Below are 19762 nucleotides of genomic sequence, written 5' to 3' on the forward strand. Positions count from 1 at the left end.
CAACAAATATAACAATTTAGGAGATATGGATGAATATCTACAAAAATATAAATTGCCTAGATTAACAGCAGAAGAAATAGAATACCTAAATAATTCCATATCAGAAATAGAAATTGAACAAGCCATCAAAGAACTCCCTAAGAAAAAATCACCAGGACCTGATGGATTCACAAGTGAATTCTATCAGACATTCAAAGAGCAACTAATCCCAATACTATACAAATTATTTGATATGATAAGCAAAGAAGGAGTCCTACCAAATTCCTTTTATGACACAAATATGGTACTGATTCCAAAGCCAGGTAGACCAAAAACAGAGAAAGAAAACTATAGACCAATCTCCCTAATGAACATAGATGCAAAAATCTTTAATAGAATATTAGCAAAGAGACTCCAGCAAGTAATTAAGAAGATCATCCACCATGATCAGGTGGGATTTATACCAGGAATGCAAGGATGGTTCAACATTAGGAAAACCATCCAAATAATTGACCATATCAACAGTCTAACAAACAAAAACCACATGATTATCTCAATAGATGCTGAAAAAGCCTTTGACAAAATACAGCATCCATTCCTATTGAAAACATTGAAAAGTATAGGAATAGAAGGACCCTTCCTAAAAATAATAAACAGTATATACCTAAAAACTCCAACAAGGACGGTCCCAAGCCCGGCTGAAAAAGGAGGAGGGTTGGGCACGAGGCTAGCAACCTCACCCTGTAAAAAATCTCACTTGCTACAGAAATGGCAACCTCATTAAACCAACAAAACCAACGATTGCCTAGTCTGGAAGATTGCTTTCCAACAGAGTCCATGACTCATGCTGGCGAAAGCCTTTGGGAAACCAGTTCGTTGATAAATCTTCTGACGACCAAGGCAGATGTTAACAGATGCCTACATCACATCTTGAACATCAGATGGCCTGAAAAGATTTCCACTACTAGACTTTGGGAAAGAACAATTCAGTATCCCATCAGTCACTGAGCTGGAACCCACCACGGAGGAGGAAAGTTGGAAGACCAAAACAGACCAGGCGAATATCTGCCAAAAACGAAACAACGGCCATCGGAATGACATGGGCCTAGCTGGGGGAAGTTGCCCAGAACAGAGTCCATTGACGTGAGATGGTTGTGGCCCTATGCTCCTCTGGGAGCCAACAGGAATAAACTAAAACTAAAAAATATACCTAAAACCATCAACAAGCATTATATGCAATGGGGATAAATTAGAAGCCTTCCCAATAAGATCAGGAGTGAAACAAGGATTCCCATTATCACCTCTATTATTCAACATAGTACTAGAAACACTAGCAGTAGCAATTAGAGAAGAAAAAGAAATTGAAGGTATCAAAATAGGCAATGAGGAAACTAAGTTATCACTCTTTGCAGATGATATGATAATGTACTTAAAAAATCCTAGAGAATCAACTAAGAAGCTGGTAGAAATAATCAACAACTTTAGCAAAGTTGCAGGATACAAAATAAATGAACATAAATCATCAGCATTTCTATATATTTCCAACACATTAGAGCAGCAAGAGGTAGAAAGAGAAACACCATTTAAAATCACCCTAGACAATATAAAATACTTAGGAATCTACCAAAACAAACACAGCAATTATATGAAAACAACTACAAAACACTTTCCAAACAAATAAAACTGGATCTCAACAATTGGAAAACCATTAATTGTTCATGGGTAGGACGAGCTAACATAATAAAAATGAACATTCTACCCAAATTAATTTACCTATTTAGGGCCATACCTATCAAATTACCAAAAAACGTCTTTACTGAATTAGGAAAAACTATAACAAAGTTCATTTGGAATAACAAAAGATCAAGAATATGAAGGGAAATAATGAAAAAAAATGTGAAGGAAGGAGGCCTAGCAGTACCAGATATTAAACTATACTATAAAGCAGCAGTCATCAAAACAATATGGTACTGGCTAAGAGATAGAAGGGAAGATCAGTGGAATAGACTTGGGGTTAATGACGTCAGCAAGACGGTGTATGATAAACGCAAAGAGCCCAACTTTTGGGACATGAATCCACTATTTGACAAAAACTGCTGGGAAATTTGGAAAACAATATGGGAGAGATTAGGTTTAGATCAACATCTCACACCCTACACCAAGATAAATTCAGAATGGGTGAATGACCTGAATATAAAGAGGGAAACTATAAATAAGTTAAGTGAACACAAAATAGTATACCTGTCAGATCTCTGGGAAAGGAAAGATTTTAAAACCAAGCAAGAGTTAGAGAAAATTACAAAATGTAAATTAAATGGTTTTGATTATATTAAGCTAAAAAGCTTTTGTACAAACAAAAATAATGTAGTCAAAATCATAAGGGAAACAACAAATTGGGAAAAAAACTTTATAACAAAAAACTCTTACAGGGGGTCTAATTACTCAAATATACGAGTTAAATCAATTATATAAAAAATCAAGCCATTCCCCAATTGAAAAATGGGCAAGAGACATGAATAGGCAATTCTCAGGTAAAGAAATCAAAAGTATCAATAAGCACATGAGAAAGTGTTCTAAATCTCTAATAATTATAGAGAGCGGGGAGTGAAGGGGAAAGTAGGGGCATAAAGTATGTAAACAGGTTAAAATGAATATTAATAAATGTTTAATAAAAAAAAGAAACATGGAGATGGGATACTGAAGACAAACTAACTCCCTGAAATCTAATCTCTAGTACGTTGTACTGCTGTTTCTGATTCTTTGATTGACTTTCTGAATAAATTCTCTTTGTAATGAATGGCAAAAAAAAAAAAGAAAGAAATGAAAAAAAGGATCATTTCAGAAAAACTTACATGAACTGATGAAAAGTGAAATAAGCAGAATGAAGAGTACACTGTACACAGTAATAGCAATATTGTATGATGAGCAGCTATTGAATGGCCTGGCTATTCTTTGCAATACAGTGATCCAAGACAATCCCTAAGGACTCATGATGAAAAATGACATCTGCTCCCAGAGAAAGAACTGATGGAATCTGAATGCAGACCAAAATATATTCTATTTCATTCTCTTCTTTTTTGTTATTCAAGGTCTCTTCCACAAAATAACTAATATGGAAAAAAAAAATGTTTTTCATTGATTGCATGTGTAAAATTTATATCAGATTGCTTACCATCCCAAGGAGGGGGAAAGGGAAAGGAAGAAAAGGAGAGAATTTGGAATTCAACATTTTAAAAATATGAATGTTAAAAATTGTTTTAACGTGTAATTCAAAGGGAAATACAGCTTTTTTGGTTTTTTTTTTAATTTTTTAAAGATGAGCAATGCAAAGAAGCTTCAAGCTTGGATTTTCCTCAACAGATCAGTTGCTATGCTGATGCGTAAGTATCCCAAGGTGAGCATAATAAGTTTTGGCAGATGGGATCAGGGAAGCAAAGCTAAAGTAGGAAAAAAAATAAGATTATTAAAATAGAGCATCAGAAAAAAACACAGAGAAAGGCCAGGGAGGATTGTTCATTGACTGCAACTTTGAGTCAGATTTTTTTATCACATAAACTTGATTCCTGTATCCTTTGATGATTCTCAGGTAAAGTATTGATTGGCATAATTGTAGTCTGAGAGTGGAAATCCTAAGTCAGATTCTGAACAGGAGGGTCTTTAAAACTATTTCAGAGTTATATCTTAAACAGTTCATTTGGAGTAAAAGAATGAAGTATAGAAAATAGTTAACCTATATTAGATATCTACCTTGAATCCTGAGTCTCCTAGTAAACACCAAAGAAGTGAATTTTATCTAAGTTTTAAGAGATTTTTCCTCAAAACTCCTGAGTAGTGATTATAAGGCAATAAGGCAGAAAGTACAAGAATAGTCTATAATTCTTCCTCAGGAGTCAGCCTCCCCCAGAATTGAACATGGACCAATTGAGTTCCAAGTCTCCTTTTAGGAGCACTTTGTCCACTCCCATATCCAATTTATATGAAATGTATTCATTTTATCTTCAATGGAGAAGGAAATTCCAAAGGAAAAATATAGTGTTTTTTAAAAAAAGATTATTTTCAGGTTTCTAGCAGAATACATATAACAATTGGCAACTAGATTAAATAAAAAGAATTACAAAGAGGAAAAAAAGAAACAATTCTCTCACAGAAACCAGAGTACTGAAACCTAACCAGAATTAGTTGCATATGCCAAAGAAAATAAAGTCCAAAAGGAACCAACATCCCGAGAGAATAGATCCTTGCTTCCTATTCTAAGATTCTACCTGGATCATTAACAGGTATGAGAATTCTGACATAAGTTTGCTTAAATGCAGTTATATAAAGCAATATAGAAACAAATTTGACTTTGCTGCAAATGTGCATAATGGAAAGCAAATATTATTTTAAAAAACAATCATTTTTAGTGATTAAAAAACCCAGGGCAGAAAAAATTCTTCCATAAGTTTCTAAGTTCCCATTTATCATAGTTTTGCCACAGGAAGCCAGTATAATTTTATTTTTCCTGACTTCTATTAAAAAGATCAATACATATGATTCCAAAGAGTCTCGGCTCTTGAAAAGATGGAGCTGGCCTGTAATCACATATGAAAGTATTGGTTGTCATTAGCAGAAAGATTGATATGAAAAGACAGCAGACCTGGAGTGAAAGTACTTACAATTTTCCATTGGGCTATTGCTGAATGACACTGCCCAGCAACCTTTCACCTCACAGATAATTAAATACAGAGAATAGATTACCATATTAGAAGGAAGAATTGGTTTGAGGATATTAAATAGATACCCACTTTAGCAAAGTAATACCAAATTTCTGAATAATGATTTTGTTTGGTAAATAAAACATAATGAAGCCTGACAGGACAAAGTCATTTTTCAATGTACATTTAATTCAAAGTTGTAAAGATATTCACAGTCACCTGTGGCATGGGCAAACATTGTATGTTTTTGCACTGAAGATAAAGGAACAAGAAATAATTTCATGTGAACATGAGACTTGAGAAGCTGAACCACTGCAATTTGTTCTGAGTTTGGTTTTCAGTTTTTTGTCATGAATTATCCACAGGGAATACAACTCTATTTTTAGTCATGTTTATAACCACATCTGTTGTTGTTTTTGTTGTTGTTTTACTCTCATAGCTCCCCTTGCCAAAGAGAGACACAACATCAAGAAAGGAAGTCTGCTTTAAGGAAACTTTTTTCTGTTTCCATAAATGGGTAAGTCAAATTTCCCACTTCTCTCTGCTGACCCCCTCACCCTCTGGCTCTGGGAACAGTAATCAAATAAACAAAACAATTCCTGGACAAGACTTGTACCCATCAGTCCCATTCTTACTCTATTTGCCATCCCCATGACTTCTCTGATCAAAATCAGAAGTCTCTGATGATCACCCAGTTATGTTTGTGTCGTTTTCCCCTATTGCAATATAAGCTTTTTGAGGCAAGTACTTATTTCTTTGGATCCAAATGACCAGGGGTCAGGGAGGCCTTACTGTCCTTCCCTCTACAGCATAATTCTCTCAACAAAAGCTGCCAGTAATGGAGTCACTAGACTCTCTCAAACATAAATACAGCAAAAGGCTCTTTGTCAATGGTGACTGCAGTACATTTTTTTAAACTCTTACCTTCCATCTTAGAATCTATACTCTGTATTGGTTCCATGGCAAAAGAGCAGTAAGGGCCAAAAAATGGGGGTTCGGTGATTCGACCAGGGTCACACAGCTAGGAAGTGTCTGAGGCCAGATTTATACTCAGGACTTCTGGTCACCAGGTTTGGCTCTCTATCCACTGAGCCACCTAACTGCCCCCTGACTAAGGCCATTTTGAAGACACTGGTATTTCTGGCTTGGATAAAAACTTCCTCCCAACCAAGACATGAGCCAACCAGAAATTTTTGTAGAATGTCCGTTCAATGTTTCAGTCCTCATAAATCTCCCAGAAGAAGCTGTCCTCTTCTAGGAGGATGATGCTAAAGCAAGGTGACGGTGTCTGCATATATACACCAGACCCTCGTCATATACTCATTCTGTGAGAAGCAGGAGGATCATGGAATCATGGAATCATAGAATCACAAATCTTGAGACTGGAGAGACTAAAAGAAGCCATCAGTCCAATCTCTTTCATTTTACAGATGAGAAAACTGAGGTAGGGGGAGGTAAAGAGGTTTGCCCATGGTTAAACAAGTAGAAAGCAGCTGAAGAGGATTTTGTCCCTAGGAACTCTCATTCCAGGGCTTCTCCCTTGTGCCACACTGCCTTCCAGTAGAGTAGAAACAACATTGGGAATTGGGAGTCCTGGGTTTGAATCCTAGGCTGCATGGGCCTCCCTATTCAAAATAACTCAACAACTTTGAGTTTATTTTTTCATCCATGAAATAAAGATGATTATATTTATACTACCTTCTTCATTGGGTTAGTGGGAAAATATGTTTTATAAAACTTTTTAAAATGTAATTAATTAATTAATTAGGAATATTTTCCATGGTTACATGATTCATGTTCTTTCTCTTGCCTCCTTCCTCCCTCCTCCTGTAGCCAATGAGCAATTCCACTGAGTTTTACATGTATCATTGATGAAGACCTATTTCCATATTATTGATATTTGCCCTAGAATGATTGTTTAGAGTTTGCATCCCCAATCATACTCCCATTGAGCCATTTGATCAAGCAGTTGTTTTTCTTCTGTGTTTCTACTCCCACAGTTCTTTCTCTAGATATGGATAGCATTCTTTCTCATAAAACTCTCAGAATTGTCCTGGATCATTGAATTGTTGCTAGTAGAGAAATCCACTACATTCGATTGTGCCACAGTGTATCAGTCTCCGTGTATAATGTTCTTCTGGTTCTGCTCTTTTCACTCTGCATTAATTGCTGGAGGTTGTTCCAATTCACATGGAATTCCTCCAGTTTATTATTCCTTTTAGCACAATAGTATTCCATCACCAAAAAGATACCACAACTTTTTCAGCCATTCTCCAACTGAAGAGCATCCCCTCATTTTCCAATTTTTTGCTACCACAAAGAGCACAGTTATAAATATTTTTGTACAAGTCTTTTTCCCTATTATCTCTTTGGGATACAAACCCAGCAGTGGTATGACTGGATTAAAGGGCAAGGAGTCTTTTAAAGCCCTTTGGGCATAGTTCCAAATTGCCTTCCCAAATGGTTGGATCAATTCACAACTCCACTAGCATTGCATTAGTGTCCCAATTTTGCCATATTCCCTCCAACATGTATTACTTTTCTTTGCTGTCATATTAATAAATCTGCTAGGTGTGATGCAGTACCTCAGAGTTGTTTTGATGTGCATTTCTCTAATTACAAGAGACTTAAAACACTTTTTCATGTACTTGTTGATAGTTTTTGTTTCTTTATCTGAAAACTGACTATTCATTTCTCTTGCCCATTTATCGAGGGATGGCTTGATATTTTTGTACAATTCATTTAGCTCCTTGTAAATTTAAGTAATTAGACCTTTGTCAGATGCTTTTGTCATAAAAATTTTTCCCAATTTATTGTTTCCCTTTTTTTGTTGCATTGGTTTTGTTTGTATAAAACCTTTTTAATTTAATGTAATCAAACTTATTCATTTTACATTTTGTAATATTCTCTATCTCTTGTTTGTTTTTAAAATCTTTCCTTTCCCATAGATCTGACAGTATACTATCCTACGTTCACCTAATTTACTTATAATTTCCTTCTTTATATTTAAGTCACTCACCCATTCTGAATTTATCTTAGTGTGGGGTGTGAGATGTTGATCTAAACTTAATCTCTCCCATACTGTTTTCCAATTTTCCCAGAAGTTTTTGTCAAATACTGGATTTTGTCCCAAAAGGTGGTATATTTGGGTTTATCATACACTATCTTGCTGAGGTCATTTACCCCAAGTTTATTCCATTTTTGTAAAACTATTATTGCTATTGCTGAGTCCAGTTATCCAACTCTTTTTAACCCCATTTACAGTTTTCTTCACAAAGACATTGGAGAGATCTGCCACTTCCTTCTCTAGCTTATTGTACAAATGGGGAAATTGAGACAAATAGGGTTAAGTGACTTTCCCAGAGCCATACAACAAGTAATATGAGTCTTCCTGACTTCTGACCCATATCCATTGCACCATCTCGTTGCCCTTTGTAAATTTTAAGATGCTATATTAATTGTATTGTTGCTATTTTGTAATGATCCAAAAGAATATTTTGGAAAAAGATATTAATATTCATTCTCTAGAAGAGAATTCATTCTCTAGTAGTCCATGTGAGCATTATATTTGTGCTAAGAATTATTTATAATGAACTTTTGACATAGCTCAGTTATGGCAAACGTATATTCTCATACTTCTTTTATTTTCTTTGGTTTGTGGACTTAAAAACACATTTTCTTGGTATTTACACAGGTTATTTTCAGACACAAGGTTATTTTCCTCCCGTATCTAAATTAGATAATGCATACTGATTTTTATGGAAATATCAGAATTTCTTGGAATTTCCTGGGGGAAAAATACTATTCAAAAGTATTTTCCCCTAATTCTAGTAACTGGAAATGAAATTAGTTAATTCATTTTTAGTTTTAAAAAGCATAGCAAATACTTCCATATTTCACTTATCTAAATTTTTTTTCAGTATCTAAGAAAACACTTCTATCTTGAAAATGAAGCATAGGAATTTCAGTTAAGAAAAGTAAATGTAGCTTTTTACATAATAATTTACACTTTTTGTATAGCTCCCCATGGATATTTGCAGAATTGTGAGGTGTCTGTGTGTGATCTCATACATGTGTGAGTATATTTCAGTCTTAAAGTACAATGACTTCATTTCCCTAAATCCAATATTCCTATCCAGAACAACAACAACAAAAAAAGGACCTTCAAACAGTAGTGGCTCAAATATGAAACATTCTAGACTATCCAGAGACTTTGTAGAGATGTGCTATGGAAAAGGGTTTACTTAGCATGAGAAGACTACTGATTAATATTTAATAAAGACACAGAGACTGATACACTGTGGTAAAATCTGGCAGCAATGCAATGACCCAGGACAATTCTGAGGGATTTATGGAAAGGAACGCTACTCACATTCAGAGGAAGGACTGCAGGAGTGGAAACACAGAAGTAAAACAACCGCTTGAACACATAGGTTGATGCGGACATGGTTGGGGATGTAGACACTAAATGACTACACCAATGCAACTATCAATAATATGTAAATAAGTATTGACTGATCACACATGTTAAAACCAGTGGAAATGCATGTTGGATATGGGGGAGGGGAGTCAAGGGGGAGGTGAAGCGGAAAGTAAAAACAGGAATCATGTAACCATGGAAAATTTTTCTAAAAAAATTAAAATATTTAAATCTAAAAATTTTTAAATAAATAAATGGATGAATGAATGAATAAAATATTTAATAAAGGAAGATACTGAATATACCCATGCCTAGGTGGTCCTGTGGATAGAATGCAGAGCCCGGAGTCAGGAAGACTCAGTTTCAATCTAAGCTCAAAACCAGACTCAGACACTTACTGGCTATGTGACCCTGGGCAAGTCACTTAATTCTGTTTACCTCAGCTCCTCATCTGTTAAATGAGCTGGAGAAAGAAATGGCAAACCCCTCCAGTGATTCTGCCAAGAAAACTCCAAAAAATCAGTCATAAAAAATGGACACCTAGATAATTAACTTCTATTAATTTTTAAATTGCTCTAAAGCCCTGACTAGTGCATAGCTGCTTCTTGTTTTCCCAAAGACATATCATCCTAAAATCTATATTGCCTTTCAATCTTTGAGAGACCAAGCTTTTTATATCCCCAAATCCTAAGTTTAAGGAGACCTAAGCTCAGCCCCACCATCACTATCTTCAGAGAGAAACAAGGAAAGAAGGAAGCTAAAAGCTAAATTTATCTATCTATATGATACCAAAGCTTCTTTATATAACAACTGGGAAAGGAGGAGAATTCTTGTGGGGTCTTCTAAGGTGAAAGAAGCAATAAACTTGTAACCAAAAGACCTGAGTGGAATTTACTAATTTTGATTATGAGACTAGTCATGTCCCCTCTCTTTGCTTCCATTTTCTCAGTGTGTAGTGAAAGGGTGGTAGAGTCTTAGGGGAAAGTATTTATCCTGTGGATCATGTGCTGAGTTACTTTTGGACATAGATACGACTCAGGGATGAAGTACTTGTTCTAAAATATGACAAAGTAACCCCTTTATTGGCCATTTAGCTAGAAGAGACATTGACTCAATAGAACTTAAAACGTGAGTGTCCCTCTCCCTCTTTCTCTAACTGCCAACAGAGATGCCTTTAAACCTCTACCCAATTTGAGGTGGACATGATTGGGGATGTAGACTTGAAACTACTACACCAACATGCAACTATCAACAATTTGGAAATAGGTCTTGATCAATGACATATGTTAAAACCAGTGGAAATACACATCAGCCATGGTGTGGGGAGTTCGGGGGGTGAAGAGGAAAGTAAGAGCATGAATTATGTAACCATGTTAACTTTTCTAAAAAATAAATATTAATAAATGTTTAAAAAATGTTTAAAAAAAACCTCTACCCAATAAATGAGGGAGTAGCATGGTATCCTTCCCTCAACCCAACTGTATGGTAGTTAAAAGCACACAATGGCTCTCCCCTTCTTTCATTTTAGCCAATCTGCTAGGTTTGAGGTGATACCTCAGAGTTGTTTTGATTTGCATTTCTCTAATTTTTAGAGATTTCTCTAATTATTAGAGATTTAGAACACTTTCTCATGTGCTTATTGATACTTTTGATTTCTTTATCTGAAAATTGCCTATTCATGTCTTTTGCCCATTTATCAACTGGGGAATGGCTTGATTTTATACAATTGGTTTAACTCCTTGTATATTTGAGTAATTAGACCCCTGTCAGAGTTTTTTGTTATAAATATTTTTTCCCAATTTGTTGTTTCCCTTATGATTTTGGCAACATTGTTTTTGTCTGTACAAAAGCTTTTTAGTTTGATATAATCAAAATCATTTATTTTACATTTTGTAATTTTCTCTAACTCTTGCTTGGTTTTAAAATCTTTCCTTTCCCAGAGATCTGACAAGTAAACTACTTCACTTAACTTATTTATAGTTTCCCTCTTTATATTCAAGTCATTCACCCATTCTGAATTTATCTTGGTATAGGGTGTAAGATGTTGATCTAAACCTATTCTCTCCCATATTGTTTTCCAAATTTCCTAGCAGTTTTTGTCAAATAGGGGAGAGTAATGAATGCTGGAGAGGATGTGGCAAAACTGGGACATTAATGCATTGTTGGTGGAGTTGTGAACTGATCCAACCATTCTGGCTGGCAATTTGGAACTATGCTCAAAGGGCTATAATAGAATGCCTGACCTTTGATCCAGCCATACCATTGTTGGGGTTGTACCCCAAAGAGATCATAGATGAACAGACTTGTATGAAAATATTTATAGACACTCTTTGTGGTGGCAAAAAACTGGAAAAGCCCTTCAATTGGGGAACGGCTGAACAAATTGTAGTATATGATGGTGATGGTGATGGAATACTATTGTGCTCAAAGGCATAATAAACTGGAGGAATTCCATGTGAACTGGAAAGATCTCCAGGAATTGATGCAGAGTGAAAGGAGCAAAGCCAGAAGAACATTGTACACACAGACCAATACACTGTGGTAAAATAGAATGTAATGGATTTCTGTACTAGCAGCAATGCAACGGCCCGGGACAATTCTGAGGGATTTATGGTAAAGAACGCTACCCACATTCAGAGGAAGAACTACAGCAGTGGAAACAGAAGAAAAACAACTGCTTGAACACATGAGTTGAGAAGGACATGATTGGGGATGTAGACTCGAAACTACCATACCAATGCAACTATCAACAATTTAGAAATAGGTCTTGATCAATGACACATGTTAAAATCATTGGAAATACACATCAGCCATGGAGGGAGGGGGAAGTCGGGGGGTGAAGGGGAAAGTAAGAACATGAATTATGTAACCATGTTAACTTTTCAAAAAATAAATATTAATAAATGTTAAAAAAATTTTTTTAAAAAGCACACAATGTAAATGATATATCTTGACTAGACAAGCCTAAATCTCTACTTTCTTGCTACTTTTCTGAGTATAAGTGAATGCATAATTATCCTGAGATGGACATTTCCAGCTTTGTAAGTAATTTTATGTTATTGATTGGTCCTCAGTCTGAGCTGACTGTAAGTTAGATGAAGGAATGTTCTATAATTACATTTCTTTTTTTTTTAATGACCTCAGATAAGAAGAGGAGCTCTAGGCTCTGACTTGGCTTACTAGAAGACATGAACTTGAAGAGAGTTGTTTGTACAATACAGAGATGAGATAAAATATAAAATGCTGACTTATTGGTCCTGCAAACTGTTCTATCATCTTATGTTTAACTCAACTTCAAAGGAGTGCATAGCAATTGTTATGTTACTAGTTCTGCTTTTCAAACCTTTTGTCAATATATACTACATGAATCTCTTACACTAATTAAATATTTCATTTCTGTGGAAGAGAGTACATTGTCCTTTCTGCTTCCCTCTTTGGAGGAGACTCTAAAAATGAGTCAATGCTGGTTTAATATAATTTTCCTGCGAGGTCTGGGGTGAATCATAAAGTCCCTAACCCCTAATTTGTATGGGTCCAGTGCTATGAGAAGTCCTTCAATGTAAAGGATGAGAACAAGAGCCCCAGTCACCCTAGATCCTGTAGCAGCGGTGGCTCTTATTAAATCTATAAAATAGGGGAGTCAGATTATATGATATACAAAGCTCCTTCTGGCTCTAATTCTGCAAGAAAGAATAGCTCTTTCCAAAAATGATTCAGGGGCATGGCAGGGCATATGGTTATTTGAGGTAATGGAGCAGATGCTTAGACCTTGATGCTGTCTTATGGTGAAGGCAGTGAAGGCAGGTTCTGAGATCTGACTTCCAATTATCAATTATACACTAGGTCTACCAATGAAGAAGATACCATCAATGCTATTTGAATAGTTATATTCTGGAACCTTCCTGAGAAACCAAACAACTCTTTCAGTGTTTAAGGTTAGCATGGATAACAATAGACCTTCCTAGCCTGCAAAAAGAAAACCTTCACCACCTTTTCTCCTTTTTCTGAGAAGAACTGTGGTTGCCAAATGGGTGGCTTTTTATACTGTTCCCAAAGTATCATTAGAGCAGCATTCCCTCTACGTTAACAGCAGATCAAAACTCATCCCTTCCAGATATCCTGACTTCAGTTCCTACCAGAGGTACAGCAGAGCAAGTATGGGTCAGAACAACCACTTCCCTAAAGCAATCTACTTGTGAATGAAGGGAGAACCCACAGGAGCTGTGTCAACCCAGGCTTAAGTTCATTGCACCCTTATGCACTCAGAATGGGTAGGGAAACAGATTCACTATGATATAAAGTAATAGATGGTCTTAAATTAATTTTTTATTGTTGGTAATGCCCTATAAGAAAAATTCTCCAGTTCCCTCTGCTATTCAGTTCTTGTGGTTTTAACAGAGGAGAGTGAGAGAGTGAGTGAACAGGTTTTATTTTTTATTAGATCTATATTACTGATATAGTTGGTTTTTTGCTGTTAGAGTACTTGTCGGAGATTTAAAACTGAGGGCATGCCCTTCTAAAAGGAGATTTTACTTTTATCCTGCTTTTGAAATTCCACTTCAGCAATGTAGTCAGCCTAGCAGAGAATTATGAATCTTGTGATTATGTGACAGCAGCATATTCATTATACTGAATGACCAAGGCTTCAGAATCACAAGAAGTAGGGAATTAAAGGATTTCTCTAACTCTTGCAGGGAAATAAACAAAACTCATGTCAAAAATCCTTCTGGTACTTCCACTAACGCTTCAGCTTTATATAGACAATTGTCCAGTGGTTTTTCTTGAGCATTGTCCTTTTGGCTTTGGCAGGATACCACTATAGACACTGATGACTTTTTTTTTAGGAGTTGATCAAATGTTCCTGATATTCCACCATCCAGTAAAATGCAAGGTATTAAAAAGGTCATATTAGGGGGCAGCTGGGTAGCTCAGAGGAGTGAGAGTCAGGCCTAGAGACAGGAGGTCCTAGGTTCAAACCCAGCCTCAGCCACTTCCCAGCTGTGTGACCCTGGGCAAGTCACTTGACCCCCATTGCCCACCCTTACCAATCTTCCATCTATAAGACACTACACCGAAGTACAAGGGTTTAAAAAAAAGGTCATATTAGTTAATAATAAGCCAGAGAGGTGAATTATCATCCCTCATGAGGGAAAATTATTCCCATTAGATTGGCCCTAATAGATAAGAATATTTAGAAGGGCAAGGAGATGGCCTAAGAATATACTTATTTATGAAGAAGGAATATGGCGTAATGGAAAATTCATTGGGTTTTTTCTGTGTTTTGTATCTCATTACAATGTAATAATTTTGAAAACTTTGTATAATTTTCTGAAATACAAAATAAATAAAAATACATATGTAAGAAACATTACATATAGAATTTAAAATAGAGATGTCAGATTTCTTTCTTCAGAAACCATAGCAATTTTTGTACTGTCCCTCCTTGCTCTGTTTTATAGAGGTATCAGCCTCATTAATATTGCTTTTGAATCTTTGAGTTGCTATGTTTTTGGAATTTTCTTTTCTTCCATTATTGCTCCTTCTGCAATTCTGTACTCATACAAAATATATCTAATGTTCATTGTTGCCAGTGGTGTCTTTATACATCCCCTGATACTTTCAAACTCTTAGTTCTGATTTTCATAGATTCAGAGAATTTTAAGAGATGAAAGAGATCTTTAAGGTCATTTAATCCAATTGCTTCATTAATCTGAAGCCCAAAGAGAGAGACTTAGCCAAAGTCAGGCAAATATTAAGTAAGAGCAGAATCCAAACTCAGGTTCACCATGGGGCCCATGACAAGTCTTTTCTCCCCAAAATTTTTCAATTTAGATTATTTGAGTTTTTTCTACAGAATTCAATCTCTAAATACATAATGTGACTGAATGGAAAAAGCAGACCAATACTAAACATCTGGGTAGTCCAGAGAAAATGCTCAGCTAAAAATGAAAAAGATCTGAGTTCAAATTCTGCCTCAGATATTTACTAGTTATGTGATGTGGACAAGTCACTTAATCTCTCTAAGTTTTAGTTACCACAGCTATATAAGGGATAATATTAGCACCTACCTTCCCAAGTTTTGTGAGGATAAAATGAGATAACATACATTAAATGCTTATCAAATCTTTTAACTCCATATATATGCTGCTTATTATCATATTATACTTATTATATTTTATTCTAGAAAAAAACTATTGAATTCAAGATACATTTAGAAAACATTAGTTAAGATTCAGAAATATTTGATAAAGGAAAATCATCTTCATCATCAGTTCTCTCCAAAAATATATAATAAACTGACTGTTTTAGTGCAAGGGTATGCTGGTAAATGTTTTTCATTCATTTTTCAGTCATATCCAACTCTTCATTATGTTATCTGGGATTTTTTTGGTAAAGAAACATTTCCTTTTCCAGCTCATTTTTATATAGAAGGAAAATAAGGCAAATAGGGTCACACAGCTAGTAAGTATCTAAGGCAGATTTGAACTCAGAAAGACAAGTCTTCCTGACTCCAGGCCTGGATACATTGTGCCACTAGTTACCAAAATGTATTACAAGTGACTCTTAAAATATATGCATGGCACACTTCTAAGTTTACACTATTTAAATTTTCCCATCACTTTCTTAAGTTTAGAAAAAAATCAACAAAACAATTTGTATAGTTGGCTGATAACTAAGGTTTGTAAATTCTCACTTGCCGAGTTTAAAGAGTTTGTTGAATGCTTATCACTGAAGAGTCTTGAAAAGATTCTCAAAATTTGCGCACTATGTGCCCAAAATGGTACAGAATTGCTGTTAAAGTATGCCTCAGAACTGAAGGCTGGTGAGATATTTGCCAGCATTGACATGATAAGGATCTGTCATTTCACTTTATACTTAACTTTGCCAAAAATTTCTGCTTCATGAAATGAGAGATGCCTGTAATATTTTCATTTAAATTGTTTTTACTTCATTCAGAAAAAAAAAACTTTCAACTATTCAGTCTAAATTTCTATTCAATAGACTATCCACATCCCTTGTTTCCTGAATGCTAACAACTGACCCAAAGGGTCTGCAAAATGGGAAATTACAGTCTATTTTGCAACTTGTTTAGATTTCTGGTAATTGATAGTGACAAGGATTGAACTAATGATGAAAATCAGGTTAGGGGAATATTTGTAGATTCAATTTTTAAAGTGATCTCAAAGATAATTGAGAGGTGACTAAAGAGATAAGCATATCTGTTTCTGTGAAACACAGCCCAAGTCTGATACCAAGGTTCTATGGCAAGACACTTTGAGATTGGAAAAGCAAGAGAATTTTTACAATATTGAATATGATATAACAGCATGGATTTTAAGGATGTCAGCCCTTTTTGGTGTGATTTAATACAGCCTACTTAAAAGAAAAAATAGGAAATCTATGTGAACAGCTTCCAGCTGTCAGCTCCAATTTTCCATGGCAGCCCATGCCATGGGAAGTTCTCTGTGTTATTGAACGGTTTTTACTCTCTCAAAAAAGAGCTAGTTTGAATTTGTTCTCTCTCTCTCTCTTTCACACACACACACACATGCACACACACACACATATGCACACACACTCATGCACACACACACACATACACACACATAATAATTGTCTAGCTCCTCTATCATAAAAGGAAAAAAGAGAATCTGGCTAAGGTGATTCTGAGTTTTTTTTTTCCTTTTCTTTAAAAAAATTTTATTATTAGTTTAAAATTGTTGAATATTGTAATAAACAAAGAGCACAAAAGAGGGTTTTATATGGAAATGTGAACAGTTGCATATACTTTGTTTACAAAATCACATATTAAATTTAACATGACACTAACAAAATTGCCCTCCTGGTCAAAGATCCCCTCTGAACTTCTTTTTTCTCATTTCTGGGTATTTTCTTAAAGTTTCAGGGAAGGTTTTTTTTTTTTTAAATTTCTTCCTCATTACCCACCAGCCCTCCAAATGCAATACATCAATCAAATATAAATCCTCCCTTTGAATGAATTTAATATAAATTATACTCTAGATAGTGGAGTAGAACAGAGGAGCTCAAAGTCACCATGAGAACCCTCTCCAACCAATAATAAAATAGCACCACAAAATGAATACAGGATTGTAAGAACCAACAAGGAGACAGATTGAAACAACTTTCAAGAAGAGAAAAACCTAAAAGGTAGGCAGAGAATAGCTCAGGCACTGGGATAAGAGGGGAGAACAGACAGAAGAAGTCTATTGCAAGTAGAGAGGAGCATGCCAAGAGTAAGCCCCCATCCCCTCCACCCCACATTTGCTGTGCCAGGTTCTAAATCTGAGCCCAAGGCAATATCCAGACTTTTGAGACCCTGCCTGGGCAAATAGAGGTCCAACCAACCCACACCCCTTGAAATTCTAAACCTATAGTGAAGTTTGGAATTCCAGCCTAGGGCAATCTGTACTGAAGCAGCCTGATCTGTGTGGTCCCAGAGTGAAATCGGGGCCCCAGTCTGGGCTTGTGGTGAGGACATAGATCCCAGTTTGGGGGAGTTGGTAGACTCAAAGTGGGGAGCCCTCCTGATCCTCTTGCCAATAGTTCAAGGTAGAACCCCAGGACAGGGCAATCTATTGTGTGCCTGACAAAATCAAGCTCATAGTGAGACCAAAACCTTAGAATTTGAGTAGTCCCTGACCTGATCAAGAAATGAATAAGACCAAAAGCTTATACGGAAACCTGAGACAAGAACTTCAGCTATCAGTATCTCATCTCAAAGATTACTTGATTTTTTCTTAGGAAGTTCTTTGATGGCTTGTTCAATTTCTTTTTCTGATAAGGGATTATTTAAGTATTCTATTTCTTCTGCAGTTAATCAAGGCAATTTATATTTTTATAAATATTCATCCATATCACCTAGATTGCTATTTTTATTGCCATGTAATTGGGCAAAATAGTTTTTAATGATTGCCTTAATTTCTTCTTCATTAGAGGTGAGGTCTCCCTTTTCATCATTGACACTGTTAATTTAGTTTTCTTCTTTCCTTTTTTTTATTAGATTTACCAGTACTTTGTCTATTTTATCTGTTTTTTCAAAGTACCAGCTTCTAGTCTTATTTATTAATTCAATAGTTTTTTTTTCTTTTACTTTTGATTTTATTAATTTCTCCTTTGGTTTTTAGTATTTCTAATTGAGTTTTCATCTGAGGATTTTCAATTTGTTCATTTTCTAGTTTTTTAAGTTACATGCCCAATTCATTAATTTCTGCCCTCCCTAATTTGTTAATATATGTACTCAAGGATATAAATTTCCCCCTGAGTACTGCTTTGGCTGCATCCCATAGGTTTTGGTAAGAAGTCTCATCATTGTCATTGTCTTCAATGAAATTATTGTTTCTATGACTTGTTGTTTCACTAACTTATTTTTCAGGATCTTGCTATTTAATTTCCAATTTGGTTTTGGTTTGCCTCTCCATGTATTCTTACTAATAAGTATTGTTATTGCATTATGATCTGATAAGGTTGCATTTATTATTTCTGCTTTTTTGCATTTGTTTGCCATGTTTCTATGCCCTATTACATGGTCTATCTTTGTGAATGTTCCATGTGCTGCTGAAAAGAAGGTGTATTCCTTTTTGTCCCTATTTATTTTTCTCCATATATCTATCAACTCTAATTTTTCTAGGGTTTCATTCACCTCTCTTTTCTTTTTCTTATTTATTTTTTGGTTTGATTTATCTAGATCTAATAGGGGAAGGTTGAGGTCCCCCACTAGTATAGTTTTTCTATCTACTTCATCCTTGAGCTCCACTAGCTTCTCCTTTAGAAATCTGGAAGTCATACCATTTGGTGCATACATGTTGAGTACTGATATTTCTTCATTGTTTATAATGCCTTTTATTAGGATGTACTTACCTTCCTTGTCTCTTTTAACCATATCTATTTTTACCTTGGCTCTGACAGAGATCATGATGGCAACCCCTACCTTCTTTTTCTCATTTGAAGCCCAATAGATTTTGCTCTATCCTTTCATTTTTACTCTATGCATGTCTGCCTATCTCATGTGTGTTTCTTGTAGACAACATATGATAAGATTTTGGTTTCTAATCCACTCTGCTATTTGCTTCCATTTTTATGGGTGAGTTCATCCCATTCACATTCAGAGTTATAATTATCAACTGTGTATTCCCAGACATTTTGATTCTCTCTCCTTCTCCTGTCCTTTCTTCTTTCACTATTTCCTTCTATACCAGTGTTTTGGTTTTAATCAATTCCCCTAATCCCCTCCCTTATTGTAATTCCCTTTCTCCCCTCTCCCTTCTTATTCCTCTCTCATTTTTCTTTAGTATCTTTTTTAAGCTACCCCGCCCCCACCCTCTCCCTTCCTAGTGTTACTTCCCTCACCACCAGTCCTTTTGTTACCCTTCTACTTCTCTATAGGGCACGAATCAATTCCCTGCCCCAATGGACCTGATTGTTCTTCCCTCTTTAAGTTGATTTCAGTGCACTTAAGTATTAAATATTTCCTCTCTCCAACCTCTTTACCCTTACAGTGTATTGTTATTCTTCCCTGTTGGCCCCACGCACTTCTTTATGGAATATAAATTTGCTCCATTTTGTTTGTTTTCCCATTTTTCTTAATATTACCTTCTTCCCCCCTCTAATTTTGTATATATTTATACATACATACATACATACATACATA

Source organism: Gracilinanus agilis, chromosome 3 (genome assembly GCF_016433145.1).
Source record: "Gracilinanus agilis isolate LMUSP501 chromosome 3, AgileGrace, whole genome shotgun sequence".
NCBI classification, from domain to species: domain Eukaryota; kingdom Metazoa; phylum Chordata; class Mammalia; order Didelphimorphia; family Didelphidae; genus Gracilinanus; species Gracilinanus agilis.